General features: G+C 44.0%; 1 long non-coding RNA gene across 2 annotated transcripts in view; it reads right to left on the bottom strand.

Moving 5' to 3' along the window:
• Positions 1–14,907, bottom strand: part of LOC116738202 — a 56,367-nt gene that overhangs the window by 5,038 nt on the left and 36,422 nt on the right. Inside the window, exons 3-5 of one of the 2 annotated variants that reach the window (XR_004343881.1) lie at positions 13,477–13,655; positions 11,868–11,956; positions 9,826–9,900 (exon numbers count right to left, since the gene is read on the bottom strand). This is a non-coding gene — a long non-coding RNA (uncharacterized LOC116738202). Of the gene's footprint in view, positions 1–9,825; positions 9,901–11,867; positions 11,957–13,476; positions 13,656–14,907 lie in introns of those variants that run through there. The other variant, XR_004343880.1, reaches the window with a different exon arrangement.

Genomic DNA, 14,907 nt, shown 5'->3' on the forward strand with positions numbered 1-14,907 from the left:
AGGGCTCTAAAAGACCGTGTCGAGACTGAATTTCTTCCTCGGGGATTTGGAATCAGAACTCTGAGAGACAGAGTTAGGCTACAGGAGGATGTTGGGCAGGAAGGAGATGATGCAATGTTGGGGCTGGTGGACATTTTGAGGTACAGGTTCACAGTGAAAGAGAATGAAATGACAGGGAGAAGGAGAGAGAGCAAGAGTGAGACGCAGGGAGAGCAGATAGACACATGAGAGACCACAGGAGAGAGAGAGATCTGGAGACAGCTCCTTGGATTTCTAGCTCCCACTTCCTGTCAGAGGAGGCCCGACTTCCCTAGGATTCCAGAAGCTGTCTAGAACTTAAAATAAGTTCTTTATGCTCAGGCCGAGTGGAGTGGAATTTGCTCTCTGAATCAGCAGCCAGCTCTGGGAGAATAAAATCAAACCTCATGAATAAATACCTCAGAGTCTCGCAGCCTGAGATATGATGGTTACTCAAGACTGCTTCACTGCTGAGGCTGCTTCATCAGAAAAATGAAGGATGAGAGCACTCAGACTTCAACCAACACTGTCCCAGCACACTTCAGTGTGGATGCCTGGCACTGGTTGGGCAACTGAAATCATCTATTACAAGACTCTCGGGACACACAGACCTCCACGATATACGATTCCACGGGGACCTCATGTTAATCCCAAATATGTCTGAATTCCATTCCTGCTTAGAAGGCATTTCTTTCTAAGTACTTGAGAATAGGAAAGAAGATTCTATATAATCATTCTGGCACCCTTAATTTCAGTAAAAAAATTTCTTAATTGATTTTGAGATTTGTGTTCTATAAGGCATTTGATGTGAAACATTAGTTCTAAGGCAATTTGGAAAAAGAAGAAAGTGTCCTGTGGTGTTGAAATATATTTATCTTTTTTTTTTATTATTCTCAAGGACAAGAAATAAAAATAATAATGTGTTTCCAGTGCGATGACAGGAAGAGGCTACCAGCAAAATCCCATGATGGAAATAAAGAAGAAAAGGATGGCAAGCAAGATTATAGTTTGAGAAAGATGTGGAGGACAGATATAAAACCGGCAAGGAAAACAAGAGATTGTTCATGATCGCCAAGATTCTTCAAAGATGCAGGAGTTCTTACTAATTTATCTAGTAGAGGTAACAGACAAAACCCACAGGGATGAACAGCATGACGCTATGACTGGAAATCTCAGGGGTACAACCCTGTTAAATTCTACCTTTGGCTGAAACCATCAGAAAAAGAAATGTGAGGGAACGAAAGAGGCAAATTGTGTCAAATGAGTTGTTGACAAGAAAATGAAAGCAAATCCATGAGAAACCTGGAAATATCTTTAAACCGATGCCCCGGTCACATACATTTTAAATTATTAAGAGATTAGTTTAAATGGATTTAGAGAAATCCTGACGGTTACATTCAGGGAACACTTGGAACACTGTATTTCAGAAAACTGTCAAAGTACGTACATTTCTTCAAGATATCAGAGGGAAAAATAAGGGCAAATGAGCACATGTGGACCTAATTTTCTTCTTTTCACTCTCCTTCCTAAGGAAGGCCTCCCCAGAGGGCATTATGCTAAGTGAAATAAGCCACAGACGCATTTTTGTGATGACCGCTTTAAAATTTTTGTCAGATAATCCCAGCATCTCTGTCATCTTGGTGTTGGTATCTATTGCTTGTCTTTTTTCATTTAGTCTGAGCTCTTCCCTGCCCTTGGTATAATGAGCAATTTCTTTTTCTTGGACATTTGGACTATTTTGTTATGAGACTCTGAATCTTGTTTAAACCTTCATATTGTCTGGTTTCCTCTGACACTACTTTGGCAGGGGAAGATGAGGGGACAACTTCATTACTGCCAGCTGAGGGTGAAGTTCAGGTTTCCACTTGGCCTTTGTTGATGCCCCAGCTCGCGGGGCATGGGAGGATCGCGGGGGATTGGGCCTCCACTGATATCGCCCCAGCCGGGCAGAAGAGGGGGTGCCTCATTACCGCTCCTCTCATGGTCTCCACTGACATCATGGCGGGCGTGTCCGGGGCGGGGGGCTCACTACCGCTGGGCAGTGCTGAAAGTCCTGATTCTGCATGAGGCCTTCTCTGACACCATCCCAGTCGGGACGGGGAGAGGCGCCTCAGCACTTCCGGATGGAGACGGAAGTCCAGGGTGCCCAACTGGTCTCCATTGACACGACTACACAGAGGGGGCCTCGTTACCTTCGGGGGACGAAAGCCCCGGCAGAGAGGTTTGGGCTCCTTGTTGAAGCCTCACAAGGGTAGAAGTCCAGGCTTCCCTCTGGGCCTCACGGGCATGGGGGAGAGCGGGCTCCCAGATTCCTGTGCAGGGTTCGGCTGCAGGAGAGCAGCTATTGGCGATAAAGGTCTCCGTCTTGTTAGGCCTCTCCCTTGGCTCCCAAGAGCAGGCTTCCGTTGGGGCTTTCGGGGGGCTACACTCATTGGCCTTTCCAGGCTGCCAGCTTCTTCAGCCCCAGCTCTGGGACAGATGAGGCAAAACAGAAAACTCAGGTAACTCAAAGCATCCTGCTCCTCTGATTCCAAGGTCCCCAGTTGATATGCCTTCTCATCTCCACCTTTCAAATTCTTCTTGTGTTTGTTTTATATACACTGCGCAGGATTTCAGTTGTACCCAGCGGGAAGAATAGGGAAGGCTTCATCTACTCTCCCTTCCTAAATGTGGAAGTTTTTACAAATCATTTTCCGACAGTTAGTAACGCCCCCCGCCTCATAGATACCTCAAAGGGCTATCGTGAGGATTAAATGAATTAATTGGGCCTTTGGTACAGTATCGGACAAGTAGTGAGCCTTGAATTAAGTGTTCTCTCGTATTGTTATTAGATAAACAGTATAATGGGCTTGTTAAGGGAATAGATTTTGGAACCAGACTCCCCAGGGTTTAACTCCCAGCGCTTACCCTGAATGAATGCGGTAATCTTTGGGAAATTACTTAATCTCTCTGTGCCTAAGCTTCCCCAGTGCACATGTAATCATAATAGTTTCTTCTTCACAAGGTTATTGTGAGAATTAAAATACTTAGTATATCTAAAGCCCTTAGACGATTGCCTGGCACCAAGTAAGCTCTATTTAAGTATTAGAAACTATTCTCTTAAGCTCAAGAACGTCATTTGCTCCTCACCACGCCCTCTAAAGTAAGTAGTAAAGCATCACCATGTCCATGCATAAAGAAACAGAAGTTCAGAGGCATCCAGTAACCTGCCCAAGGTCACAGAGCCAGCAAGTGACAGACCTAGTCTCGGCCACCGGTCTTCTGATGTCACATCTGGGGCTCATGCCATCATATGAGCACTCCATGAGGCTTGGTTAGGAGTGCAAGGTGAAAAACCAGCGTTCATGCTTAGAGAACATGGCAGGCAGTAAAGCACTGAAATCACACCCTGCCAGCAGGGGGTGGGAGGATAGGAACAAGGTGGAGAGAGAGACAGGGAAGAGAGTGGTTGTTGGGCTAGGTCTATGCCAAGAAATGGGTGTTGAAGAAACCACCAAGAGGATGTCTTTTTTTTTTTTTAATGTTTATTTTTTTATTTTTGAGAGAGAGCACAACCATACACAAATGGAGGGGGGGGGGCAGAGAGAGAGGGAGAGAGAGAATCCTAAGCAGGCCCCACACTGTCAGCACGGAGCCGGACGTGAGGCTCTAACTCACGAAACCGTGAGATCATGACCTGAGCCAAACTCTTAACCGACTGGGCCACCCAGATGCCCCCGACCAAGATATTTCTGATGAGAGACTTATACCCCAAAAGGAGTTCTATCAATATCTCCTGTTCACAGTGTTTTCCTAATAGCTCACCACCCCCACTCCAGGCCAGTCAAATGCTCTTCAGGGCCTGGGGCCATGCCTTCCTCAGTTCAGAATGTCTTCAAGTCTGAATCCTGAAGTGGGGCTCCCTCCTCAAGGGGTTCCCACTGCTGCCGCTGCCCAACCTGTCGCCTGTATCTTTCTGAGGTCTTCTACACCCAGCCAAGGCCTAGGGCCTGTGTTAAGTGCCACCAGCCTTCCTGAAGATACCAGACCAGTCTGAGTTTGGCCCTACCTGAACCCCAAGCATTAACCATTTCTGCCGTGTTTTGAGATTTAATAAGTGCCATCTAATGTCTGGTCTTCTAGTTCCCTTGATCCGCTTCATGTGTTTAATTGTGTGTAGCCAGAAAGACCATGGTTCTTGAGGGCAGTGGTTGCATCCTACAGGTTTTGATAAGGTGTGGCCTCACAGCATTTGTCATAGAACACGGTACAATGCAGTGAGTCAATTAATACTTATTCACTCTGAAAGAAAAGGTCACAACTAAGCAGAGCTGCCCTATGTGCGGAATATGGCACCCAGGAAAAATTTTTTTGCAAGGCCCTGTCTAACTAAGGACTTTGATTAAATAGTTTTACAAAATGTGTAAGCCCCTGGAAAGTATAGGAATTTATCAATAAAGATGCAGAATAATGGGAAGGAGTGGAAGAGATACTTTGGGGGTGTATTTACTATTCAGTCTGGCCAATGTCCAGGGACCATCTTTTTCTGCAAAGGTCCAGGAATCATCACTCACGTTCTTTATTGTTGGATGTGCCACTTCTGGATAATTTTTTATTTTCCACTACAGCAAAGGGTTGCAATGTTGTTATTACTCACAATGTTACGATCCTTTGGAACTTGTTTATATTGAAACCATACGAATCTCACCTCTGCACTTATTCAATGCCTTGTTATATCACTTATGCATGGTCCTGGAACATGCATCCTGTGACCTGTGATTACTGGTTTCCAATGATTGTCACAAAGTCATCATTTTGCTTCACTGATAATGGCCACAGATGCAAGTCTCACACAGGGAGAATAGGGAATTCCAGAACATGTGAACAGTATTCCATTTGGGGGTCATATAAAATTCACAGTTTGGAATTTGATAGCATAAAGAGGGAACAGCATGTCTTCCAGATCACTCTGTCTTCTCTTGAACTCTAGGCTGAAATCACCACAATCTTGGAAAGTGACCCCTGTCCCTACTGATCACACGCCTGACTTTCACACATCCCCACCAGCCAGGATAGGCAAGGGGTCTGTGGGCCGAGTGAGTAAAGCTGTCACATTCTGTAAGAAGTGTTGGTCCCTTGTTCCAGGAGAGCAGGGGCCACCGTAGGCATAGGAGGCAAAGCAGAACACTGATCAGAAGGGCCCATCAGCCTTATTCATTCTCAAGCCATGGTCTGGAAAGCCTTTGGAGGAGCTAGGCTTGGCCACCTCCAAGGACAGTCTGACTCGAGGGCCAAGGAACCCAGGGAGAAGTGGAAGATGTGAGCCTTGCATCCCAGAGTACACAGGGTGAAGGATGGCCACAGCCTTCCTACTGCCCTTGGATATTGCCGAGCGGAAGAGGTCACAGTTGGAAAAGAACAGGCAAAGGCTAATCCACTGCATGAAGTCAAACTGTTATTACTAAATTCAATTAGAAAATAACTTTGATTTCAAAATGATTTTTACATTTTCAAAGTTATCTCTTCTCTTTACCTACAGTTGAGCTCCAACATCTAACCTGCTATGACATCATAATGAGATTGATAACCAAGGTTCCAAGGAATGATATAATGAATTTTTCATATTATCATAGAGATTCTCCATCATAACTAAGAAAAATATGTAAAATGAGTGTCATTTTTTTTATAAGAAACATAACCCTTAAAAAATCTCTAAGGAAAAGACCTATAATTGAATTAATTTATTATTGTCACTAAACCTTATTGAATATGTTATTATTGGCTGTCTAAAAGACGATACTTCCATTCAGTGGTTAAACATAGAAAACCAAGAAACTTCATGAAAAATTGCTTAATCTTTTTTTAAATTGTTTTAATGTTTATTTTATTTATTTTTGAGAGACAGAGAGACAGCATGAGTGGGAGAGGGCAGAGAGAGAGAGGGAGGGAGACCCAGAATATGAAGCAGGCTCCAGGCTCTGAGCTGTCAGCACAGAGCCCGACGTGGGGCTTGAACTCACAAGCCATGAGATCATGACCTGAGCCGAGGTCAGATGCTCAACCGACTGAGCCACCCAGGTGCCCCCAAAATTGCTTAATCTTGATTAACACTTTAGAAGAGTTAGCATATACTTTGGTCACAGAAAATTCTAATAACTTATTGAAGTGAAATCAGCCCGCCCTTAACCTGCACAATTCTAGTCTCAGAGATGGCAGGATATGGAAGCTGGAAAGATACTCATTATCTCCTAATTGAATATTGATCTAGCACTGCCATCAGTTGTTAGATTCTGAACACCTGGAAACTCATCCTGGCCTCTTTCCATCACTTGCGTCTAGATTCTTTTGTTTTTATGCAAAGTCACTAAGAAATACAACAGAGAAATTAACACCAAAGATTTCATCCAAATCCTTTAAATTAAGTACGGTAACACATTACATAAATGTCATATTCTGTGTTGGCTTTGCATGTCCCAGTATGTACAGTGACATAAAAAATTAATAAATGTCACTAAGCTTCTTTGGTTTGATAGTCTCTTGGGCATATAGGTAGAAGTAACTTTTATGATGGTGCCTTCTAACACTGTAGTCCAGAGGTGGGCAAACTATAGTCCTCTCCCTGGCCTCCCACTTTGTAAATAAAGTTTTATTGGAGCACAGCCATTTTCATTCTTTTCCCTATTGTCTGAGGTACTTTCACGCTACAGTGGTAACGTTGAATAGGTGCAACAGAAGCATGTGATCTGCAAAGCCTAAATGTTTACTCCCTGCTCCTCTACAGAAATAGCCAACCTCTGCTGCAGTTAGTGGGGATACTTTGGAAATAAACGTAACAAGAAAAAATGTAATCTCCTTTCTTAAAATATCTACCCAAAGAGATCATTTGTCTTCAATAAAATATATTCCTAGCACAGAAACACATTAGCCTTACGGTTGGTTTCCCACTAACTGCAGATTGCAAATGTTCACCAGCCCTTCCAAATACTTAGTATCATTACAGTGACATGTCCCCCAGCCATGGGCAATGTTCTACTCTAAGCCAGAAGTTGTCCTCAGTTTTACGTTATTCTTGCTTGATTTAAAGAATCAGACATAATTTTATTAAGGTTAATGAAGTCCCAGAATCTCATCAGTGGTGAAATAACCTCTCTCTGGGAGCCACATAAATATTTCAGAAGTTCACTGCAAGCACCTAAGAGCCCGTTTTATTTTATTAGAACGTGACATCGACTCGTGTTTATAAATGGATTTCTATTTCTTTAACAAATGCATTTTCGAGTACTATACTTGAGGTACAATTCCTGTGACTTTTCCAGAAAAAAAAAAATGACATAAACCAGGGGTATCCAAGTGGGAAGAGGGCGCCCTTTGGGCTCAGAGGGACTCGGTTCAGCTCTCAGACTTTCCTCCTCTACCGATGAGGCAGTGTGGGGCGGGCTGAGGGCTCAGTGCAAGCTGCCGCACCCCTCCTCCCCAGGTGGGATAGGTGTGATATTCCCCAGGCACCCCTGGCTCCTCAAGGACAAAGGAAAGAAAACAAATGGCCAGCCGATAGAGATCACAGTCATACAGGACATGGGTCTCCATCAGTTTACAAATAACTTAGTAAGCTACAAGAAAAAGGTGATCTTGTCAATAGCCTGATCTCCAGAAACCTATACACTCCAACATCACCCCTCAATAATGATTTGGGAAACAAAGGCAAGAGGAAAATGGCAGGTAAAGTTGAATTTCCTCATGGCCTGCAGCCCATCGGCAGACACTTGGGGCAAATGCAGAGTATAGAGTTTCCCCGGGAACCCCCTACCTTCCTACTGTTGACGCTTTACTGGCTTGACAATAACAAGGCGTCAGGTATCTTAGGAGTCCTCTTTGGCATATCAAAGTCCCTCTGGAGGCCTCCATTTTGACTTTGCCTCCCCAACTCCATAGTGTAGAACCAGCCATTCCTCACAACCCCAGTGCATCTCTTTCTGCCCACAAGTCCTGTCCCCGTGCTTTAATAAAAATCACCTTTTTGCACCAAAGACGTTTTCAAGAATTCTTTCTTGGCCATCGGCTCCGGACCCGCCCCCCATCACCCCCAAACCTCACCACTACTGGCATGTGATAACCCTCTGAATCTGTTTCTTATCCTTAAAGGACAGGTAATCCTTACATCACACCTACACAGGAGAGTGGTCCTTACCACTCAAATTTTATTTGAATTTATTAAATTTTTTTTAATGTTTATTTTTGAGAGAGAGAGAGAGTGGGGGAGAGGCAGATCGCGAGAGAGACACAGGCTCCGAGCTGTTAGCATAGAGACCGAGGCGGGACTCAAACTCACAACCTGCAAGATCATGACCTGAGCCCAAGTTGGTCGCTCAACTGACTGAGTCACCCAGGGGCCCCTAGAAGTGTGGTTAAGGACTTTAAGCAATGCATATAAAAGGCAGAGTCAGAGCCAGGCACAAAGCAGGTCTACAAGGGGCAGTTTAGTGAATGACAGTTAAGTGGATGCTAGGTTTGCGTATGTCTGAACGTTTGTGTCCCCTACATCTCCCCAAATTCATATGCTGAAATTCTAACATCTTACGTGATGGTCTGGGAGGTGAGGCCTTTGGGCGGTGCTCAGGTCATGAGGCTGGACCCCTCATGAATGGGATTAATGCTCTTATAAAACAGACCTCACAGAGTTCTGTAGCCCCTGCCGCCATGCAAGGACACAGGAGAAGTCCGTGACCCAGAAGAGGGCCCTCATCTGTCCACGCTGGCACCCTGATCTCAGATTCCAGCCTCCAAAACGGTGAGAAGTACATTTTTGTTGTTTATAAGCTACCCGGTCAGTGGTATTTTTCACAGCAGCCCCAATGAACGAAGACAGTGGGCATGGCTATTTTTCCTTTCAAATTTCCTTTTGACTTAATTAAATTTTCCTAGAGGTGAACTAGGTGCTACTTTCAGTAGTGATGCTTAAATTTATTCAGGCAAACTTTAATACATTTAGGAAGCAACACCTTTAGTGTAAACAGTAGTCTCCAAACACAGTTTCTAGTTCCAACTAGGAAGAGGATACGGAACCAAGGGAACCCAGCAGGCTCGAGCCTGCCCAGGCATGTCCCTGATGTCAAGGACACGTCTTAACCCCATTCCCGACTCCTGCAATGCTTCGCCAAAGCTTGCCATGGGTCACACAGTGGCTGGAGAACTAGGGTTTGGATGATTCCCTGCAAAACTTCCGTCTCAACAGCAAAGGCAATAATCCCCCTTGTGGAGATGCCACCTGGCTGCAGTCCATCCTTTGTGGGGACTGGCGTGGAGTAGAGCCCTGACAGCAAGCTGACTTGTACGCCCACCTCGACAACTTCAGCTGTGTGACCTCAGACAAGGCGCTCAGTGATCTGCATCCCAGCCGCTGACACAGAGATAAAGGAGATCTCGGTGGTCTTGCCAGATCTCAAACGCCCTCTCCATCTGTGAAATGTTACATATGCATGGACTTTAATGGACCAGGGGACTCTATGCTCATCTAGAATGTCTGCTTTCGGATTTGGAACAAGTTTCTCAGACCCTTGTACCCTGAGATGGCCCATATTTTCCATTTTCGGAATTGCTAAGATTTGGCCCTCGCAATTCTCTGGTTTCCAGAGGTATTAAACACAATAAAATAACAGTCCCCACAATCACTGAGTCACCTATCCTAGAATCTTGCTAGAGGTTGGTGCCATTCTAATTGGTTTACTCTTGACAGAAATCACTGTTAGCCCCTCTTTGAAAATTAGGACAATAGTCACTGATGTGGGACACGAAGGCAAAAGAAAAAATTAAATTTCCTTACTACTTACAGCCCGATGACAAGTCCTTGATATAGGCGGAGTGACCTTCCTCTGGGAACTCAGCTACCTCGATGTTAATACTTTGCTAAGGGCAAAAGGCAATGTTAGCTTAACATTATCCCCATCTCCAGGACGCTGTAAGTCTTCTTTAACATATAGAAATTCCTTTGGGAACTTCCTTTATCTCTACCTCCAAGATATATATTAGCAATCACCTCCCAGCATATGGCCCACTGATACACATCTGAAGGGTCTCATGAGGGAGGTTTTACTAAACAGTAATAAATGACCTTTTCCAAACAATAGCTAACTCCCTCAAGGCCCTGGAAACCTTGCTTCCAAAATTCCTCAGAGACTTACGCTGTCCCTAACCCCCTCCCAACTTGAAGGTATGTAATCAGTCACCTGTCACAACCCCAGGGCAGCTCTATCTGCCCACGGGTCCTGTCCCTGCACTTTAATAAAACCACCTTTTTGCACTGACGATGTCTCAAGAATTCTTTCCTAGCAGCCGTTTGCTCTGAACCCCAACATTTTCACATCAGTCACCAGCCTCTAAGCTTTAGTGACCTTTGCCCCTGTGCCCTTAGCTCAATCGCTCCTCTGTGCACTGCTCTGGACAGTTAGGGGCTGAGATCCTGCCGGCCGTGCTTTCCTGGGCCCTTGTCCCCTGCTTCCCATTGGATGCAGGCTCCAAGGGACCCTGGAAGGTACAAAGAGTAGAGAACCGACTCTCTTCCCATCTTGGCTGTCAGTTTGGGTGGAAGGGGCAGCAGCAAGAGTGGCAGCAGCTACAGCAGCCGGGCCAGCGCCTGGTGGGGGACAGGGGGGTCCCACGGCTGCAGCAGTGGTCTGGCAGCTCCCAGCAAGGCCTGCTCTGGGGTGTCCACTCCTGACTCCTGAGTCACAGCGGCCCCGGCTCGGGGAGGAACTGCTTTCCTGGGGGTGCTCTTTTCAGTAACCTGATTTTTTTTTTTCCCTCTTGCTCCTCCAGCCTTTCCCCCGCCCTTGGAACCAATTTTTATATTAAGTTCCCTCTGTTTGAAATATCTAAACGGTTTCTCTTTCCCTAAGTATATCCTAACGAATACTATATATAATTTGTCCGAGCTTGAATCCTTAAACTCATTGAAAGCTTCTCTATGATCTTTAATTTTGAAACCTGGAACTTTAAAAGTCTGTATCAAACAGCTGCTCATTTCACAGAATCAACCAACAGAATGTAAAAAAAAAAAAGAAAAGAAAAAAAAGGTGCTCTTATCAGACTCCAGTAAACTTCAAAAACAGGCCCAAATTATTTAATGCATTGAAAAGTGTTCATCAGTTCATCACAGTGCCTCATCATTTGCGATTTGACAATATACTGGCCATGGGAATGTTTTACTGTGACAATACTCGCTATGATGAAATTCACTCTACAAACAACTTTCTTTGGAGTATTTTTTTTTAATCTCAGGATTATACAAAACCAACTGACAAAAATAGGCACAATAATTCCTGGGCTTTTAGTTTCGAAGTCTGTTTTCCCATCTGTTAACCAAAGTCTAGGTCTCTACAGCCAAAGTAAAATGGAGGACTGTGTAATTATCCTTTGACTCAGAGACAAATAAGAATATCAGAGTAAGGAAGGGACATCTGTGCTCATTTGACTCAACACCTGTTCAGATGTAAGATTCCTTTGAAACATCTAATAACCATGGAGTGGATATCTATGTTCTGTTTGCGTATCCTCAATGATGGGGCACCCATTACCTTGCCAGACGGCTCATTCATTTGTTGGACAGCTTGAATTTCCAGGGATGTATCCCTTTTATTAAATCCAAGGAATGAATAGGCATGACTGGAGCTTCTACTCGTGGGTCCTGGTTATTCCATTTAGATTTATAAAGACTAACCAGATACCCTATTCTGCTTGAAAGCTGTGTGGACCCATGTAGAGATAGGCATGATGTTTCTTTAAGGAAACAATTCCAGTATCAACAGAGGCATGTCAGTGAGATGGAGAAGTTCTCGGTGTCAGGACGATCCCCTGATTACAAATTGAAGGCTTACCTCTTCCCTGGAAATGAAGAAATTGAGAACACGACTGGTCTTCCTTTCACAGTTCTGATCAGGCTCCTTCAAAGAGCATAGCTCTCCACCTTCCACAAAGAGGCAGACTTTCAGAAAGGTTTTAGCCAGGAGTGAGGTCATTTTAAGCCCCATTGTCTCTAAGGACCCTTCCCTTTATCCAGAAACTTGAGGGTCAACCAAGAAACCAAGAAAAACATACTTTTTTGAGAATGTGACCCAGAAATATTTATTGGAAATATTTCTGGCACGTCATTGTGCTCGTGTGAATGGTGGTGGCGGAGCAAGATGGAGACAAAAGGAGACTTAGTGAGATACACGCTCTAGAATTTAGATGCGGGCTGAATTTTAATTGGCTTTGCACGCCATACGTAGCAGCTTGACTGTTACCTTATAGCAAAGGGGAGCCGCTGGGGAATGTTAAGCATGATTGCAGTTGTACCGTAGAAAGATTTTCCTTACGGCATGGCAAAGCATGAATTTGGTGAAGACAAGATTTGTGATAGGCCAGCTAGTCAGGGGCAATAATTCAGGAAAGAAATGAGAAACAAGTGAATCGTATGCTGTCAGTGGGGCTGTACAGGAATGGAATCAAGTCAAAAGGACAGAATCAGCAGGATTTAGTGACCGAATGCAGAGGATAAGGGAGAGGAAGAAACGGAACACGATTCTCAGGCTTCTAGCTTGGGCAACTGGGCAGACGGTGGAGTCACTCACATCACAAAAGAAAGGAGCACAAGAGGAAGGGCACGATGAGGTTACTGGGGTTGATGAGTTCTATTTGGGGTATGCTAATCTGAGTGCCTCTAGATCATGACAACACAGATGTCCCACAGGAAGTTGGATAAGTGGATCTGGCCCTCAAGAGAGAGAAGGCAGGAAGTCTGGGTTTTGGAGTCGTGGGCATGTGGGTAGTAGCTCAATCCATTGACAGCATGAAATGCATTTTATCCTTGATTCATGTACCCATTAATCTGTCCATGCCACAAATATTTATTGTTTACATTATACCAGCAACATGGTATGGGTAGCTGAATGTTTATGCAGCAGTGAACAGAAGACGAAGGTTCTGGCACCATGGAACTTACATTCGAGTGGGAAGGAGACCCACAATAAGAAGTACAATGGCATGCAATGCCAGATATATCAGTGCTCTCAAGAAAAATACAGGACATTAAGGGAACAGAGAGTGGTAAGGGATCACAGAAGGCCTCTCTGAAGAGGTTACATCCAAGCAGAAACCTAAAGGAAGAGAGAGCACCCCATGAGAAGACAGAGGGGAGGAGTGTCCTGGATGGGCAAAGGCTATCAGACTTGTTTGAGAAACACCAGGGATCTTCAAGGAGGGTGTGCAGCATAAGAACAAAAGAGGACCAAGACCAAAGACAGAACTATGCAGCTTATCAACCTTCAAAGTGGGAACAAAGAAGGGAGACTGAGGAGGGCCGATCAGAATTATAGAAAGAAGGGGCTGAATTTTGTATTCTGTCGATTTAACACCACAGTTTGATGATTCTCTTCATAAATATCCACCACCCCCTATTTATAATGGTGTTTATGTGTATAGCAGTAGAATAAACCAAGAACTTACCTCTCCTTCACTTATTCTTTAGCCACAGAGGTCTTCCTATAGTTTTGTGAATGTCTGCCTCTGAGCCTTCGGTGTTCTGTTGCCTCTTGCCAGAAGTTCCGGGGAAGGGCTGAGGTGGGGACCAACTCTTCCTTCACCTTTGGCATTCCACTGGATCCTCCGGGAGGTTTCATCTGAAGCTTGGAGACAAAGATTGGTTCTTCAGTTATTCACTACTGAAGTCATTTGTTCTCCTTTGGGACTAAGTACTTGTTTGTTTAATGGTCATCTCACTGGACAGTGAACTCAAGGAGGGTGGAATGCATTTCTGTGTTGTTCACCCCATATCCCTAAAGCCTTTGCAGCACCAGATACAAAGTACACGTAGAGATCGCTCTGTGCGTTCTAGCCTATGGACAGACTGTACCACTTCCTCTGATGACCAGTTACGCTCACAGCACGACGCAGAAACCCTTCATCTATCTCTGCATATGTGGAGAACCCTGCTTCAGTCTCACAGATCCTCAGAGCAGAAATTCAAAAGGACTATGAGTTTGGTTTAGATTCAATCCAGATCATATTTGAATGTTTCCCTTTGGTCCACTACTTCTTAAGCAAAGTAAGTTCAAAAGGACTTACTGTTATTTTTCAATGTTTTATTTATGCGTGTGTGCGCTCTCTCTCTCAAAAAAAAAAAAAACCTTAAAAATAATTATTAGCCACAGATATTCTACCAGCCATATGTGTTTGGGGTTTTCATTCTGGCCATTACTTTATGTCGACTGATGGTATTTGCATCACAGCAGCCTGGCACACGGCACACACTTTCTCTTTTTTCTCGTTCTTTCTTTTTTTTTTTTATTGTTTTGCAAAAAATGGCTAAAGCGATATTCAAGTGGCGGAACTTTTGTGAACAGTCAGTTTGATATTAATGCTGCTGAAACGTATCTACCCAAAAGCATTTGTTTTTTCTTCTAACCCCCATATTTTCCAGGGGATCTTCTCAGTATAAGAATGTGAAGCTTATCTACTTAATAATGTTATGCCTACATCAAAACGTATTCTCAGAAGGACCTGGAAGTTATACAAATCAATGTCAATGGTGCAGTAGTAATTATAGATATTTTCAGTTCTCTTCTGATTGTTTAACTATAGTTTCTAAGATTTCAAAAATAAAAAGTATTACTTATGTAAGAAAAATAAAATTACATTTGCAAAAATAAATAGAAGTTACCTTTGAAATATGTTTTGTACTAGATTTTATTTTTTTTTTTAATTTTTTTTTAACGTTTATTTATTTTTGAGACAGAGAGAGACAGAGCATGAGCAGGGGAGGGTTAGAGAGAGAGGGAGACACAGAATCTGAAACGGGCTCCAGGCTCTGAGCTGTCAGCACAGAGCCTGATGCAGGGCTCGAACTCACGGACCGTGAGATCATGACCTGAGCTGAAG

Source organism: Lynx canadensis, chromosome B4, assembly GCF_007474595.2.
Source record: "Lynx canadensis isolate LIC74 chromosome B4, mLynCan4.pri.v2, whole genome shotgun sequence".
NCBI classification, from domain to species: domain Eukaryota; kingdom Metazoa; phylum Chordata; class Mammalia; order Carnivora; family Felidae; genus Lynx; species Lynx canadensis.